This window comes from Podarcis raffonei, chromosome 4, assembly GCF_027172205.1.
Source record: "Podarcis raffonei isolate rPodRaf1 chromosome 4, rPodRaf1.pri, whole genome shotgun sequence".
In the NCBI taxonomy this organism is placed as follows: domain Eukaryota; kingdom Metazoa; phylum Chordata; class Lepidosauria; order Squamata; family Lacertidae; genus Podarcis; species Podarcis raffonei.
In genome coordinates, this window is record NC_070605.1 from 35,429,497 (window position 1) to 35,448,428 (window position 18,932).

An 18,932-nucleotide genomic window follows, 5' to 3' on the forward strand; every position below is an offset into this window, starting at 1 on the left:
CTCATAATACACAATATTAAACATTTAGCGAAACGAAAACAAAAATCCATCATGAACAAGAAGATGACTCAAAATGTACATACATCTTAGAAATAATACATGTTCCCAGTAATTTATACTAACTCACTGATATATATATATATATATATATATATATATATATATATATATATATATATTCAACGTTTATCCTAGAGCTGCTTTGATTTATTTGAGGATAAAATTCCATTTTAAAATATTAAATGCTTACAAAGACAGCAATAAAGAAAGCAAAGAAATATTTGTTCAAATAAGGTTATGGTTGAAGAGAAAACTCGTCATGCAAACATATACATACACCACAGAAATTCTCATGAGGGGCTCTGTCTATCTAAGATTTAATTTTAATACTTCATTTATCACCATAATGTCTCCATGCCTTTCAAGAACATAAAAACAGCAAATCCAACTCTGTCCAGATTCCCACTCCACACCACCACACCACTTCCCTTTTGACAGAACAATGTTTTCTAACAAGATCTTCTTGGACCAAACTGGCTGATTTTAGACTCCAGCCAAGGACACAGTTGGTTCACATACATAATGACAGCACACTGCAACCTCCCTTCCAAGCCAGTGGAATTAGAACAGTTATGTAACCTGCCTACTGTAGACTAGCTTAGCACATTTATAGTGGACGCTGAATTTCTTGGACTATTTGAAGACAGGACTCTGGGAAAACTACAGTCTAATTTTAAGTCCATGGTGCAGCCACCTTTGGAATGTTGCATACAGTTCTGGCTGTCCCATCTTAAAAGGATATAACAGACCTCAGAAATGGAAAATAATCCTGGATCAAGGGGGTGAAACACCAACCCTATGAGGAAAAGTGAAAACATCTGGGGATTTTTTAGGTTTAGGTTTGTGGGGTTTTTCTGAGCCCTCACCCCTCAAAACATAAGAGAGGAACATGATAGTGAAACTCAGGGTCATCCAACAAAATAGAGGGCCAAACTAGACATGCATGATTGCATGTGGCATAAATAGGGAGTTTTTCCACATCTAAACATGGAGGGAAGATAATCAAGATCAGGACTGAATTGGGGGGGGGGCGTGTAATGCATCTCTCCTGTTGCCAGTGCTTTTTTTCTTTAAAAAAATGTTAAGGGGTACTCTCATTTTCCTACTCATATTGAAATACTGCCCCTCAATGAGGCCAAACTTAGATTCACAAAATATTTAGGGGTATGCATACCCCGGCACCCCCCCCCCAGGAAAAAGCACTGCCTGCAGCAATCCAAATACAAATTTGCCATGGAAGCTCGTATCACATGAAAGCCCTGGGATATGGTATTTCATTGGCAACAAGGCTTTGTGAGGGAGACACCCACACTATTATAATAAACACAATTTCAAATAAAATGAAAGCATTATTTTTAGGCTTAGGCTGTAATTGCAGATATTTGTCCAGTTCTGGAGAAAGGAAGGAAGAGACAGACATATCTCATAGCTCCTTGTGACAAACTTCAGATAACTTTAATCTGGGGCACGTGCTGTCTATAGGAAAGAGATGCCTGAAATCAAAATTATTTATATCTCCCCCTTCTATAACGCTAGAATTCATGGACATCCAATGACACTGAACGTTGGAAGATTCATGACAGATAAAAGAAGGGACAGGGGTCCTCCCCCTTACATGCGACTGTGCGCTATTGTGTAGACACACGGCACCGGGAAATAAAGAAATACAAGGAAATGGCAGTGGGCAAAGCAGTCCCCAGAGACTGGAGGTGTAGTGGGTCTTTGTTTAGGCTGCTCAGCCTCTCTTCCTAGCAGCTGATGCACGCAGAGCACAGCAGCTGCCGCCACTTTTGAGTGTCTTCTAGCTGGCCCCAGGGCTTCAGTTCTAGTTGAACAGAGAGCTGGAGAACAGGGAAAAATGGACCTTTACAGGCTTTTTAGAGGGTGCTCCCCACTTATGTGATTTTCACTTATGTCCACAGGGCCCAGAACGCAACCCTCACATAAGTGCGGATGGGGGGAAGTCTGTACTTCTTCGCGCAGCACTTGCTCCCACAGGAGGCATGGTCTCCCATGAGATTATTTTGAGTTTAGTGGCATCAGATATACCTGATAGCTTGCATAAAACAATGAACACTTGACATACTCTTGAATATAATTCCATAATGTATCACAAAGTTTCTAAATGTTGTGCATACCTTATGATTTGGCTGCAGGCTATTGGTGTGCCTGGTTTTATGCATTTTGAATTGGTGTGTGTGATTTACTAATGAAGATATGTTTTAAAATGTATTGGTTCCCCACTTTTTGAGTAGTAAACAGGATGCAGCTCTTAACAATCGCCTCTACTTTTAACAAAAGGAGATGTCAATCTTGTCTCCAGAAGTTTAAATTCAAAGTCCTACATATATAATTAAATCCTGCTGAACTCAGTAAGATTTACTGCTAAGCAAATAAGGACATAGTATAGGAATCTATTAAACACTGCATCTCTGGCAAAAAACCCCTCCCCCAATAAGGTAAGTCTATGAATGGTTATTAGCGACATTGTCTAAAGAGAACTTTCAGGTTCAGAAATTTCTAAATGCCTCCTTCTTGGGGTGGGGCAAACATAACTAAGAAGTTTGGACACGTGTCTAATTCTTAGGTAGATACCTAAGAGCTTTACTGTTGGCACTTAAGTATTTAAACTACTTGGCAGACCCAGTTCACAGAAGTTCATTCAAGTGGTCTTCTGCATACTGACAAATTTCATATATCTTTCCTCAGGGTAGCACAGAGATAACAAAGTTCCCTAGTCAGGGATTGTATTTTGATTAGTGAATGAGGCACTCAAACCCCGGAGGCAGAGTGCATAACCCTCTTCTCCCTTTCTCACCAACTGGACAAAAACCTGACTCTTTCACCCCAATATGCAGAGCTAGGAATTTTTTCTCCATTGTGCTGTAAACCCCATGGGATTCCAAGCACTGTCTTAACACCTGGCCATCCTTGAGTATAAGATCTGGACAAAAGCTGGATAAGTTAATTTCTCAGATGTGTGGATATGTCAGATATTGTTGTGTTAGCACAGGAGTTTGTAGTAAGCTAAAAGTGCAATTTGGGTACGATTCATGACAGGTAAATGTCTTTCTTTCTTTTCACTGCCAAATCTACTAGCAAAGATTTAAGGATTCTGGCAAAAAAATCAAAAGAAAATCAGTGGGGTTCCAAACAGAAGTGGGCAAGAGAGAACGGCAAGACACTCTGAGGAAACGAGAAAGGGGACAGGGAGCCTGGGAGAAACTTGAAAGAGGAGGGGCATTCAGTTTCCCAATATCCGCCAATTTTTTGTCAAGGGAAATGTGGAAGGAGCCCCTGCCCCCACCAACAACGTGGAGCTCTAAGCCCCATCTAAAGTAGACACATCTCTCCTTTACCTTAGAAGGTATGAATGTGAGATGCAGCAAGAGTTCTGTTTTCCACCTTCTGTACAAGTCTGATGCATCCATCAGCAGAAAAAACACACACAAGACCGGCAATGTTGCTGTAATCTGAGTATTCCTTTTTAGGGAAAGCACGAAAGAAGCTGAGAGGGTAGTTCTTCTGTGCACTGAACACACAAAAATGTGTTTCATTTCTGTTCTGCTTGAAAAGTTAAAGAGAGAGGCACAATCAATGCAAAAGTATTCACCCTGTTTCACCCCTGCTCATCATATGAAGAGGAATCTGTACAGCCAAAATTATACAACTAATTCTGTTCTCCAGAATTGGAATTGACGATTGAGTCATCTTTCCTATAAATTCATTGTTTAAATGATTTTGGCATTATTCCTTTCAAATTCCTGTCTAGCTATGCAATGGAAATTTCGACCTCACACTCTGGTTTCTTTAACATCACAGATACCAAGATTATGAGTTAGGGGAGACTTCGCCAGTTGACAAAGAGATGGAATGGAGAAATTTGAAGTTTAAAAAGGAACAGAGTTGATCTAAATAAACTGAAAAGTAAATATTTAGTTCCAGTGACATTAAATTACATTCATACTCTTATAGCAACTAGTTTGTTACAATTAAGAATCTGCCTGCTTTCCAATACTTTATCATTTGGCCATAAAATGCAATTCCTAAATAAAACTTGGCATATAAAATTATGGCCTGGAAGCAATTTCTTCATATGAATAAGTTACCATTTCTAAACCTGTTATACTTCATGAACAAAAAGAAAGATTAGTTATATCCAACCATGAATTTTTGCTTACATTTAAACTGGCAACAAGTTTAACAGCACAGGCTCAATATAGCACCCACACTTGAGATGGAGGCTGTGCCTATTTTAAATCAGCTACAGCAATGGTTATCAACGTTTCCATATTAGGAACTTCTTCCTTCTAGCACGCTACAAAAGGCAGAGTGGACATCACCCTTTTGGTACATTTGTGTATGGTTCCCCTAGAGATCTTCCATTACCAAATCCTTTTCAAATACTTTGTAAGCATATTTATACAGAGCATATAATTTGCCAAATCCTTTGAATGATAAACTCACAGTCTGCTACAAGAACCCTGCCCACCTTTAACAAATAGGAAGCAAGGTCAAGAAATACTGAACAGAGTGGTGAAACTCCAGTTTTCAGGTGCATAAAAGGAATAGTGATCCTGGGGAAAGATTGATGCTCCTATTTCTCGACTTGACCCTTGTTGTTGTTTAGTCGTTTAGTCGTGTCTGACTCTTCGTGACCTCATTGACCAGAGCACACCAGGCACCCCTGTCTTCCACTGCCTCCCGCAGTTTGGTCAAACTCATGCTGGTAGCTTTGAGAACACTGTCCAACCATCCCGTCCTCCTTGTGCCCTCCATCTTTCCCAACATCAGGGTCTTTTCCAGGGAGTCTTCTCTTCTCATGAGGTGGCCAAAGTATTGGAGCCTCAGCTTCACGATCTGTCTTTTCAGTGAGCACTCAGGGCTAGTTTCCTTAAGAATGGATGCGTTTGATCTTCTTGCAGTCCATGGGACTCTCAAGAGTCTCCTCCAGCACCATAATTCAAAAGCATCAATTCTTCGGCGATCAGCCTTCTATATGGTCCAGCTCTCACTTCCATACATCACTACTGGGAAAACCATAGCTTTAACTATACAGACCTTTGTTGGCAAGGTGATGTCTCTGCTTTTTAAGATGCTGTCTAGGTTTGTCATTGCTTTTCTTCCAAGAAGCAGGTGTCTTTAATATAGTGTTGCAAAATAAGATACTGAGGTGTGTTACCAAGGGAAAATAAAGTCTCTTGTCTGACCTGCATTAGAGGGATGCAATAAATGCTAAGTACGATCGTACCTTGGATCTCGAATGCCTTGGCTCCTGAACAAATTGGCTCCCAAACGATGGAAACCCAGAAGTGAGTGTTCCAGTTTTCGAACATTCTTTTGGAAGCTGAACGTCCGCTGGGGCTTCGGTGGCTTCTGATTGGCTGCAGGAGCTTCCTGCAACTAATCAGAAGCCATGCTTTGGTTTTTGAACATTTTGGACTTCAGGAACAGATTCCGTTCAACTTCCAAGGTACGACTGTATTGTTGTTCTCTTCTTCTTAGGTCCCTTCCACACAGGGGTGAGTTCCCTCACTGCTCTAGAGTGTACATGAACAGTATAATCTCATAAGCCTGAGACTTTCATACCCATTCAGCACCTTCCTACTCTCTCCTGGCTGGATGCTGATCAAGTAAAAAGACCCACATGATTGGCTCTGTCCTTGTAGTAGGCCCCAAACTTGGATGGAACCCAGATTGAAAAAGGTCGGCACAGAATGTTTCCTCTAGAAATTGCTTGCCTTAGCAATTGCCACTAAATGGGACTAGATTGAAGCAACTTCATCAATAAAGAATCAAGGGGGTGAGGGAGCTGCAGTCATTTCACCTTCTGGAGTATCTTCTTTGGGACAAAACAAGACAGCTGAGAAGGCTGTGATCTAGCTAACACAGAGGTAGCAGAAGGAAAATATATTTTCTGCTGCTACTATTGCCACCATCACATATGCCTGCAAAAGGGTTTGGTCATTAATTTTCTATCATTTACGTTCAAGCCACCTACCAGCCTTTCACTAAACTATGCAGAAGGATCTCCTCAAAACTGAAAAGATGGCACTTTGGGCAGCGCTGTCAATTGCCAAAGCCAAGCAACAATTTAAGGAGACCACCTGGAAATGCACAGTATCATCTCTAATGTCTCCACCTAAATATCCCAAAGCATTCTGGAAACATACAGGATCTGTAATTCTCTGGGCACAGACCATTCTAGTAAGCCCCAGCTCTTGCAGAAGTGGGCAGCTGTATACACTTGCACCTTGGTTCTGTTTATTTTCTGCCCATCTAACCACCAAAACTCTTCCCAATAAGTCTCTTTCAAACACACTTTCTTTGTACCATTCTTTGCACACAGGTATTATGGCTTATTAAACCAGGAACCAGGTTTCTTAAACGGCTTTGTAAGTAGTGCTTAAAGCACAATTTCCCAGTTTGGAAATAATGGTAAACTGTGGATATCTTCATTAATGTTGGGCAAATGCTCAGAAGGAATGGGGTGACAAAGTGGGGAAGAAGACTATAGGCACAGGGATGGTTCTCAATCCGATAAGCCAAGTTAATTCAGACACCCTCCACCCTGAACTAGGTGACTGCACCTAAACTGGGTGATGGCTTTTCAGCTGGACAAAATTCAAATCCATCAACATGATGCCCTTTTGAGCTTCCCAGAGGCATCTGGCTGGGCACTGCTGGAAACAAGATCATGTTATGATCCAGAACAGCAATTCTTCCACTTTCCTTTCAACTTTTTACAGATGATTCATACTACTCAAAGCCAGATTTCTTTGAAACCACAAAGCAGGCATCTAGTAAAGGAAGACTGCTTCAAGAAACATATTGGAATTATGCTCCCTGTCGCTTTTAATTGCAATAATATTAATCATGCATGGATGAAGGAAATATTCCCTTGTCCCAATTGAGTTATTTCTCATCACATGACGGAAAACAAAAAATTCTCCTAAAAACTATGCATTTGCTTGCATGCTACCGTTTATTTGTGATTTAGAAAAACGGAGGGCTATAATTTTGTCTTTTAAAAAATCCATTTTTATATTTTGTATTACACAATAAAGCCTCATTACCCCCTATGCTTATGTTGACAAAATAACAATATAAAATTACAGGATTTTGTTGCTGGAAAATGCAATTCCTCTTCAAGGTAGCAAGTGTCACTACCATGACTGCATCCAACTGCTACATTAGTTAGCAGGCGTTTTTCTGAGGAATGCAGAATAATATTTCAATCTAACAAAAGCAGTGTAAAATAAGTGAGGCAGCACAACTGGGAATGCTACTTCGCACCAGGGACTATGGTCAGGAAGTTAAGAACATGATATTGGCCGATATGTCCAGTCCCCTTCCTACATTCCATCTTCCATATTTATTCCCCCATAAAAGGTAAAGGGACCCCTGACCATTAGGTCCAGTCGTGACCGACTCTGGGGTTGCGGCGCTCATCTTGCTTTATTGGCCGAGGGAGCCAGCGTACAGCTTCCAGGTCATGTGGCCAGCATGACTAAGCCGCTTCTGGCGAACCAGAGCAGCACACGGAAACGCCGTTTACCTTCCCCCCGGAGTGGTACCTATTTATCTACTTGCACTTTGAGGTGCTTTCCCCATACTGTCACACTATTTAAACCTAGTGTAGTGCTAAGCAGCGCTAAGCAGGTCAGCACTCCTTCAGGTAAAGAGGTGGCTCACAGTGAAGTGATCAATATCCAAGAAAGAGAAAATTTACTTTTTAAAAAAACACCACCAGGAAGATTTTAATCCTATAAAAGGAGCTGAACTTAACATCTGCTTTTTGCGAACTCTAGTTATATGTGCTAGCAGTGGCGTAGCGTGGGGGTGCAGGGGGCCTGTGGCGTAGCGTGGGGGTTAGGGTTAGGGGGCGCAAATTACTTGCCTTGCCCCGGGTGCTGACAACCCACACTACGCCACTGTGTGCTAGGTTTAAGCAATTTTACATTTTCAATTATGTTGCATGTTTCGTTCTCTGCAGGCTAACACACAACATATTAAAGGCCCCCTCCCTCCCCAGAAACCAATGTATTGTTCCAGTTAGTAACTGGTATTTTAATACGGAAGAACACAAACATGTCAGTGGTTTGCAAGGCAGTTGATATAACATCTAGAAACATATGATGTAAATTTTGTTTAAGCAGCTTAAATAGCTGCATATCTGCTATTTTTGATTAATTCTTCAACATGTTATATTAATTAAAATTACAGAACTTTTATATTCTTATTTGGAACCATTATTTAATTTATATCTTGAGTCAGAAACCATAAGTACCCATCAATTAAACTGGAATTTTGCTGTTATTTTCATAATCACTAATGTGGCTGATGTATACTCGCCTCGATTCAAAGCTACCCAACAAATACTAGATTCACAGCATTCAGCCTGTAGTTTTGCAAGCATTTTCATCTATGGAGGTTTATCTAGCAAAAGCATCACCTTCTATCGCTTTCTTTGGAGTCAACAAAGCAACACCTCAAATATTTCTGATCAACTTTACTGTGCTGTTATAAGGAGTACGTGATGAATTTAACTTTTGTATGTTTTAAAGTATGGTTGTGATTTTTTCTCGAGTTTATTGTTTTTTCTTTTTGTAAACTGCTTTGTTGTTTTTTCACAATCAAGTGGTGTATACATTTTATGAAATAAATAAATATGTATGCAGGAGTTTAAATATCAGAAAGTGGTACTTCGGGTTACATACACTTCAGGTTACATACGCTTCAGGTTACAGACTCCGCTAACCCAGAAATAGTACCTCGGGTTAAGAACTTTGCTTCAGAATGAGAACAGAAATCGTGCTCCGGCGGCACAGCAGCAGCAGGAGGCCCCATTAGCTAGAGTGGTGTTTCAGGTTAAGAACAGTTTCAGGTTAAGTACGGACCTCCGGAACGAATTAAGTACTTAATCCGAGGTACCACTGTATAGATGCTTAGGTTCCTTGGTTCAACCCCTTGGGAACTGTCTTGCAGCATGCCATAGGATTTGGTGTCATCACCAGTGCTATTTAATACCTACAAGAGAGAGGTGCAACAAAATGTTGCATTGTGGAGTGTTCCTATAGCCAACCATACCCACCTCCACAATATTCAATCCTATGTTGTCTCCTACATCGTTTTTTGTTCCACCGCCCGCCCGCCCACCCCCATTATTCAGTCAGCAGGCTGTCCTCTGAAATGATATGAAATGATATAAAGCCAGATATTCTGATGACACCCAGCTCTATGTTTCACTAAGCATCCAGGAGCAGCTATCTCAGGTCTGGTGGTTGTGGTGAATGTGAGGTAGCAACAGGCTTGAGCTGAGCTCAGACCAATGGATGTAAAATTGAAAGGAAGCCCTGTGTTTTGGTGGGGTATTCAGGAACAGTGACAGATGAGTTGGCACCGAGGTCATTAATGTGATGCCTTTCCAGAAGCTGCTGAACTACAGCTCCCAGCATCCTTATCTATTGGGTAGGCTGGCTGGGATTGGTGGGAATTGGAGCCCAACAACATATAGCACTATGTTGACAGTTGGCTTAGCAATTTCCCCACCTGAGGACACCTAGAGCCTGATGTCCTAGTCATGGAAGGCAGATAGCAACAACATCTCGGAATCTTTTATTAACTTCATTTATACATTTATTTGTAAATGTTGTTATGTGTTTTGAGGACTTTGGTTTAAAAGAGGGATTAAAAAATCTACCAAATAGACAAACTGTACTTGTTAAGTATACCCCACCCCCATTTGGAGAGAATGAATCTTTCTACAGTTTTCCATGATCTTAGTGACTTCTAGGACAAATTTCTGCAACTGATGTAGTGGGCTGCTTCCAAAGGCAACTCGAATTGCAGGCGGTAGAGAATGCTGCTGCTCATGCTCCTGACAGATTCAGAGTGGCAATATATTTAACGGGTATTGCAGAACTAGCTTTGACTACCTGTTTTCTTCCAGGCCCATAGGTGCCTCCTATTAAAGATTTTAATGGTCTGGGACCAACATCTTTTAGATACACCATCACTCTTGCTTTGAACCCATGGTTTGTCAGTGCTCTATAAGCTGAGCTTAGTTTGAATATTGGCTGCAAGAAGGAGACATGGAAACAACTCCCTACAGCTGTTTCGGGCTGTTCTTCCCTTAGGTGCAGGTATAGGGAGCATGTGGCCATACAGCTGTTGTTGCATTGGCTCCCATCATGCCTGATTATTGGCCATGCTGGCTGATGGGGTCTGGAGTCTAATATCTTAAGCATCATAGGCTCCCCATCACTGCTGCCTTGGTGCTTTCCAGCAGAGGTGAAAAACTACCGTACTTATTCCATAATGCTTTCCATCGATTTGGTTCTAGCTTCTTGTTGTCTGCTTACTTGTTTTGTAGCTGCTTCTGCTGGTGTTTCTTCTTGCATCCGAAAATATACTTGCTGTTCATAAAACTGAAATTTCTCTCTCTTCCTAGAAAGCAAGCTCTTCAACTAAATTTTATATGGAAATAAGAGCACAGTGTTAAGCTCTCTAATTTGCTACATATGTCATAATGACCCAGACTGGGACATGGCATAGTAGTACAGGCCTCGGGTCATATTTAGAGCTCCAGGAGTTCATTTACTGACCATTGATATGAACACAATAAAAGCTTCTGGACACGTGCATGAATTGTTATCTGGAACCATATGCAGCCAACGGAGGTTACTTTGACCTCTACTGAGTAAACCTGGTATCTTAAAAGTTCCATCAACTCCCCAACTGCTGTCTCTGTGTTACTACTAGCCTCAGTGGTAACAGGAGTGCCCCCTACATCAATTAGCATTTATTTATCAATTTAAAGCTTTTATAAGCTGTCCTTTAGGATCAATTTCTCCCAAGGCAGCTTCCACCGATAAGATGACAATATATAATCTCTAATCAATTTTTAAAAAGAAAACACATGGCAATAAAAGTGGTAAAATAAGAGCAACCAGAAATAACATTAAGGCAACACCAAACCCAGTAAGACCCCAAAACACCACCAGAAACACAGTAGCCCAGTTAGAAAACAGCAGTGAGCAGATACGTTCAGGGCCTAGTGATGCGCCTTGGAATATCACAACTGGAAAAGAGTTTACAGATGAATAGTCCTGCTGAATCAGACCAAAGGCCTATCTAATCCAGGCTTCTGCTTCCTACAGTGGCCAACCAGATGCCTAGGAGAAGCCCACAAACAAGGCATGAGCACAATAGCACTCTTCCACTGTTACCAGTGACTGGTATTTAGTGGCATACTGCTCAGATACTGGAGGTTACATAGAACCATCACGATAAGTAGCAATTGATAGCTTTCTCCTCTGTGAGTTCCACCACTGAAAAGGCCCTTCCCTTGTGCCCACCAAGCTAAGTGCTCTCACACAGGAGCACACAAGTAGAGCCTCCGAACCAGATACCATTTCACCACATATGCACAGTGTCATCTCCAATCAATGCTTCCAAGCTCAATCAACCAACCAACCAACCAACCAATCAATCAATCAATGTTTATTACAGCAAAAAGCCGGCAGATGCTTCCGAGCTAGATTAATTAGAAAGAAGCAGCACTGTGCAGTGTTTAGAACCTGTGACCTTTTGGAACAAAAGGCATATATGCTCTACCACTGAGCTACAGCCCTTCCCCTTGAGTGTGGACAGCTCTGTGAAAATCAGTTACAGATCTCTTTCCTCTTGCAATAGGTGTGACTGTCTTCCTCCACAAAAGCTATTAAAGGAGCCCGCATGGTCTTCAGAAGTGGAGTGACTGCCTTATAAACTGCTTGCTCAATTCTTCTTTCCCTACATTTCTACTTACACTTTCCAGTTTTGTTTCTTTAACTGGGATGAATATTCCCTTTTCATTTTTTTGCCTTTGCATCTCTTGAGCAACTATCCACAGCTCCTTAATGGTAAAGAGGACAAGCATAGCTTTTAAGTAGCATCTCCAGGTTATATAGCAAATTTGTCCTGTAACTGGGAAGTCAGGAACCAGGGCTCATTTACTGAAATACAGTGGTACCTCGGGTTAAGTACTTAATTCGTTCCGGAGGTCCATACTTAACCTGAAACTGTTCTTAACCTGAAGCACCACTTTAGCTAATGGGGCCTCCTGCTGCTGCCACACCGCCAGAGCACAATTTCTGTTCTCACCCTGAAGCAAAGTTCTTAACCTGAAGCAATATTTCTGGGTTAGCGGAGTCTGTAACCTGAAGCGTATGTAACCTGAAGCGTATGTAACCCGAGGTACCACTGTACAATGTGCTCTGTAAGAACATAATAAAAGGGCCCAAATCCTCCATCTTCCTCTTCTCACAGTGGCCACCCAGATGCCTGTGGGAAACTTGCAAACAGGATTTCAGCACAAAGGCATTCTCCCCTCCAGTGGAGTTCAAAAACATACTACCTCTGAGGATAGCCAACCTGGCTAGAAGCCATTAATAGTCTTAGTTACCCTGGATTTATCTCATCCCCTTTTGAAGCCATCCCAGTTGGTGACCATTACTGCCTCCTGTGGGAGTGAGTTCCAAAGTTTAACTATAAACTCCATAAAGTAGTACTTTCTTTGTTCTGAATCTTTCAACCTTCAGCTTCACCGAGCTCAAGTTCTCCATTTCAGAAAGAAAGTGAAGCGTTCAGCACTTGGCTAGATTGTGCCTTTATTTTAGAAAAATAAATCGTAGGAAACATTGAAGTATTACATCATGCTTTTAAAGCTCCCAGTTGCACACTTACAGACGTAATCATGATGCAACCACTTGGCATATGCCATATAGCGATTCATTTGCATTCTTCTTTCCTCAAACTATCAGTTTTTAATCATGCAGTTTTTAATCATTTTGTTACCCAGAGCCCAAAGAGGTACTCAGAAACTGTTGCGCTGGACTTTGTTATCGGGTTTAATATGGTACAACATAAAGCTTTGATGAAAGGAAAGAAGAAAGAACACAGCAAGTTCATGAAGCTAAAAAGCCAAGATGTACTAAACTGGGGCATTCCAAGTTAAAAATAACTACCTAAACTGTGAGACCAGAGCTGTAATTTTGTGCAGCGCAGCATGACATCATGGTTTACATGGGGCCAGCTCAATAAATCAAGCTTTAGCTAATTAGAGATCCTACTGCCAGTCCATATTATTTTGACAAATAATTGAAACGGGACAGTTCATAACACAAGCCAGTTATGTTTGCTAAAAGCATGTTCTTTTCAAACTGTTTTAACTTCACTCCTGCTTACAGATAATTCACATTCAGAAAAGTACAGATCCCAAGTGCTTATTTTGAGTCTGACTTCACTGTCAAGGAATTCTTCAATTAACTTTATGTTGCTTTGAGCATTCTCTCGCCAACGAGAAAACAATCTGTGGTTCCTCGATCCTTCCCGTGCCAATGGCTGCCATTCACACTTCTCTTTGAAATGCCATACACAGTTTCTGCAACAGCCCACCCTTGTTTGGTGAAAACTAGCAAGCAGTCACAACATTGACACATCTTACTTAGGAAGGCAGGAGCAACAGGGAAAGTTGCCATTTCTTGTTGAACAGAATAAGAACATAAAGGCATCGACTTGCTACAAAATAACTTGGATGTTGCTTTTTTAAGACTGTTTTAAGGATGTTTATTTTAAAGACTGTGACAAATCAAAATATCCTCAAATCTACAAAACGGTCTTTATTAAAAAAATAAAAAGCCTATAGAGTCACAATCTTGCTACTAGTGTAGGTTAGTTTATGTTTACATAAAATAAAACCATGAGGCATGTGTGCGCACACACACACACACACAAATACACTCAACAAATTTAGGGGACATGGAGGGTGCCTGGCAAAATAGGAGGGAGGGGAAGTTATTATGAACTGTCCAAAGTACAAGCACATTAGTGGAACTATTTAGTTGGATACTGCCCTTGGTTCCCTTACAATAAATATGATTTTATGTGTGGTCTGCAGTTGGATAAGTCCAGTTTTAGTTTTTTACTTGGCACATGCTTTTAGCTCTCACTTTGTATCAGGAACACAATTGTATTGTTGGTTGTGTTGCACTGATCTGTGGTAGCCAAACACCATCTTCATTTCATTTCATTTTTTAATTTGCATATTATCTATCTGTATTACTGCACTTGAGGAAGCCTACATCCATAGAAATGATAAATACTCCGAAAAAAATCACATTCCCAAACTATAACAATTCTAAATATATCTAAAAACAAATTAACAAAATTCAAGAATCTTTTTCACACATAGCATTACACGATAATATTGGAAGCAGAAGCCAGAACTGGCATCTGTGAGCGTGGGGGTGGGAGGGAATTGGGATTGTATTATACCTTCTTCTTGCTTTTTCCAACAGCCTTTGGTTATTTCTAAAATGTGTTATCTATTGCAGTGTATCAGTTCTAAGAAAAAGGAACTAAAATTTAGCCATGTAAAATTTCTAGCCTACCTTATTCCAAAGAATCAGAACTGAAAACGTTAAAAAGTAACATAGTAAAGGTAAAGGGACCCCTGACCATTAGGTCCAGTCATGACCGACTCTGGGGTTGCGGCGCTCATCTCGCTTTATTGGTCGAGGGAGCCGGCGTACAGCTTCCGGGTCATGTGACCAGCATGACTAAGCCGCTTCTGGTGAACCAGAGCAGCGCACGGAAATGCCGTTTACCTTCCCGCTGGAGCGGTACCTATTTATCTACTTGCACTTTGATGTGCTTTCGAACTGCTAGGTTGGCAGGAGCAGGGACTGAGCAACGGGAGCTCACCCCATCGCGGGGATTCGAACCACCAACCTTCTGATCGGCAAGTCCTAGGCTCTGTGGTTTAACCCACAGCGTCACCTGCGTCCCAAAAAGTAACATAAAGTAACATAAAATTGGAGTCAGGACAGAACAGCTGATCATAGAATCATAGAGTTGGAAGGGACCACAAGGTTCATCTAGTCCAATCCCCCTGCAATACAGGAATCTTTTGCCCAACGTGGAGCTCAAACCCACGACCCTGAGATACAGTCTCATGCTCTACCGACTTCACAGCTGCAAAACCTCTTACCAAATGGTCACAAATGGTCAGGCCTGCTTGAGGATCAACCAAGGAAGCGCTCTTTGGGATGTCAGGGCTCTTGTGAGAGATCTGAAGTTTAAGTTTTTGAAAAATTATTATGGAACCATTACTTTATACACATTATAACTTTGAAGCAGCTAATGGATTTGCTAATAAAATGATAGAAATCTTGTCTTGTTAATGGAAAACACTTGTAATTACAGCCACGGGGTCTACATATCACAGGGCCTTCCACAGCTAAACACGCTATTTTGGTTAACATCATCAAAAACAAAAAGGTGACTTCTCCCCAAGCAACAATCTGCTTACAAAAACAACAACAACAGGCATTTGAAGCGCTGTGATTAAAGAACAAAATATATGCCTCTCTTGTATAAACTTGTACAGATTGCTTCCTATTGATCGTTCGAGTCATATTTTTGGCACTAAATTGCTATTCAGTTACAAAATATAAGCAATAGAGAACAAGTGATGTAATCTATTTACAATCTAGGTTTTTTTATTCTTTACATGAGCAAAGTGTAATACAATCAGGTTGATAAAAGTGAAAATCAACTGTTTGCATTTTTTTAAAAAAAACAAGTTTAGTAGAATAATAATAAATATTTAATTCTATCTAGGGCTTTTTTTCCAGCCGGAACTCTCCAGAACTCAGTTCCAGCACCTCTCAGTTGGGCACCATTGTCATTATAAGAGAACAAGGGGGGTGTTTGTGGTGAGTTCTGCCACCTCTTTTTCTACAAAACTTCCTTTTAAAAAGTGCAAACAGTCATCTTTCATTTTTATCAACCTGATTTTGTATTTAAATATCTGAAGGGCTGTCACATGGAAGATGGGGCAAGATTGTTTTCTCCTGCTCCAGAACCTATGGGTTTGAATGGAAAGAAAGGAGACTCCAGCTAAACATTAGGAAGCACTTTCTGATGGTAAGAGCTGTTCAGAAGGTGATGTCCTCTCCTTCATTGGAGGTTCATAAACAATGGTTGGATAGCCACCTGTCAAGGATACTGTGATTCCTGCATTGCAGGGAGTTGGACTAGATGAGCTTTGGGATCCCTTCCAACTCTGCAGTTCTATGATTCCACAACTGTGGTATTCCTCTGCCCATTAGGGCTGGGCAATATCAGCTTTTCAGCATCGTGGTATATCGCCAGCCAAACACTGCAGTCTGGCGATATATCGTGATGTTGAAAAAAACAAGGCGTGGATCCTTTGTGCAGCTCTGCCGGGGATGGGGAGGGCTCCTCATCCCCAGCAGAGTCATCCTCAGTGCTTTCCCCACTTGCACAGGAGCCAACTCTGGGCTGGGGAATCCTTTAACTGCTTGGCCTTGAGGGGACAGGCAACCGCACACTCCTCAGCCGAGCAGTTAAAAGATGCAGAGGGAGGAACAAGGTGTATTGGTGCCTCACCAACGCAGCTTTCTTCTCCCTCTGTGCAGTATGAGGGCAGAGTGGGATGGTGGTTTCACTCAGCAATATATCACTCATGAAACCGCCACCGCTCCTGAGTCCCTCTGCTAGCTGGAGGAAGTTGCTAGCAGAGGGACTCAGGAGTGGTGGCGGTTTCACAAGTGATATACCTCTGAGTGAAGCCAACATCGCGGTCTGCTCCTCATACAAGGCCTGGGTGATATCTTGATATATCACCCAGGTCCACGGCTCATCTAATTAAAACAAAATATATCCTTTGAGTGATTAATCAGGGGTTAAAAATAAATAAATTTACATCCTGCCCTTGCTTCCAAAGGACTTCTCCAGGGCAGGTGTGGGGAACCTCAGATTTGGGACTAGAATGTGTTCCCCAGGACTCTTTTATCTACTAGACCTTGGGATGCTCTTTAGACTAAGCTGCCTCTCCTGGTCACACCTTTCACTGGCCCTCCTCCACTGGCTGAGTGTCCTCAGAATGTAAATACTGAAGAGGCCCTTTATGATTCTTCTTGTTGGGATTGCCATTGGTCCTTCCTGGGCTTCTCACTCCTATAGACAAAGACAGGGAAGTGAGGAGGAAAATGCAGTTGTGAAGGGAAGGAGGTCTGGCTACCAAGTTGGGTGAGGAAATTGTGGTAAGACAGCTGTTAGGCCAAGAAATCTCTCAAGAACACAGGAGCTGAGCAGGTCCATATATGCATGTATCAGGCTTGGCATTTCTTGGCTTGAGAAATCCATAGGAACATGGGATGCTGCCTCATATTGAGTCACACCACCTCTAAGTTAGTCGTCGTCGTCTTCTTCTTCTTCTTCTTCTTCTTCTTTGGCAATCACTCGTGGCCAAGTAAGATTGTCTTCCATGAACATGGTCCTAACAGTGAGTCCATAAGTGACTGTGGAGGCCAATTCTGGATCCGCACATCCTTCCACGTGGGGACATAGGTTTCTGGGCAGGAGTTGATCAGGGTGAGGGTTTGCCAAGCATGCCTTCCTCTTAGCACATCTAGGTTAGTACTGCCTACACTGACTAGCAGAGTGTTCCTCTTCAGACAGTTTTGCAACTCCTGGCCCTCATATAGTCTGACAAACAGTAGAGTTCTGTAGTTAATTTCTCATGATAATAACTTCCAGGATTATTATTTTTCCAACTAAAGATATAGTTTCTAACTATAAAAATATTTCTAACTAAGCACATGAGACATTCTGCATTATGAAAGAAGAATAAAGTCTCAGCAAGATATCCTCTAGCTTGTAAACATGAAAGTCTTCGTGCTTTATTACATTTTTTCTACACCTTTAATCTTCTATAAGAGGGCAAAGACCAGAAGAATAATGCAGAAAACAAGCTCTAATGTTATTCTGACTCATACTCAGTTACAAACTACCAACTAACAGATAAAGGAAAGGCTGCAATATTAGCTTTTCAGTTACTCTTTAGGAAGGGATTTAAAATGTCTCCTGCATTATTACCTCATGCTTGGACCTCATGAATATATACAAGTAGAAAGTAATTCAGTCCTGTAGTTATGTATACTATATCCTCAACTAAAATAAAAAGAAGTGAGGAGAGAAGGAAAAAGGGAAATGAACTCATGTTCTCAGCCAACTTCTCATTTTCCCCAACTTAATTGTGAACTGAAAGAGTTTTGTCTCTTTGGGGACAACATCAACATTGTGTCTAACTGCCACTTGAAAAGAAGAGATATGGGGAACAGAATGGCTAAAACAAGATTGCATTATAAGCCCAGTTTTACATTGATTAGCATTTCTATACCAAGTTTCTTTTCTACAGTACAGTCTGACTATTTTTGCTGTGGAATTTAGTTGGTTTTGGAATGCTCTCCAAAAGTTTATTGTATAAAAACATTTAAGCTTAAAAATGTACACTATAAAGATGCTTTGTTTGGCATGAAAGTGTTTTATGACATCCGTTAGGAAGATACGTGACCCCTCTGAGCCACAGTTAGCAGTATCATAGCTACACTGTTCTGTGCTTCCCTTATACCGTGGAAGCCAACACATAACGTAAGGTCAGAATTCCTTATGCTCCCCAATTTTCTCAAGGCCACAAGAGGAGTGCAAAGAAATCTCTTTTGTGTGATTTAATGAAGCACCTTGCAGTAAAACTGCTCGGACTCATCAACTCACCATCTCCCTATAACATTCTGAATGCTTCCACAACATTTTGAAAACCGCCAGCACATCCTACCTTGCAGCTAAACGGTTTCACATACTTGTCACGTCTAATAGGACAACTTTGTCGTAACTGCAGCTTTTCTCCAAATCCTTTCCAATTTGGCCATCTTCTTAAACTGGGGCTGCGGTCTAAGGATACTATATGTAGTTATGCTCCCTTCTACTAATTACTTGAATTTTTATTACTTTGGTAAGTA

The 18,932-nt window shown here is 41.2% G+C and overlaps 2 protein-coding genes across 3 annotated transcripts in view; one reads left to right on the forward strand and one right to left on the reverse strand.

Moving 5' to 3' along the window:
* Window positions 1–18,932, reverse strand: part of CMSS1 (cms1 ribosomal small subunit homolog) — a 177,394-nt gene that overhangs the window by 58,933 nt on the left and 99,529 nt on the right. The gene's annotated exons all lie outside the window — the stretch shown is intronic.
* FILIP1L (filamin A interacting protein 1 like) overlaps window positions 1–18,932 on the forward strand; it is a 152,935-nt gene that overhangs the window by 38,996 nt on the left and 95,007 nt on the right. The window lies entirely within an intron of this gene.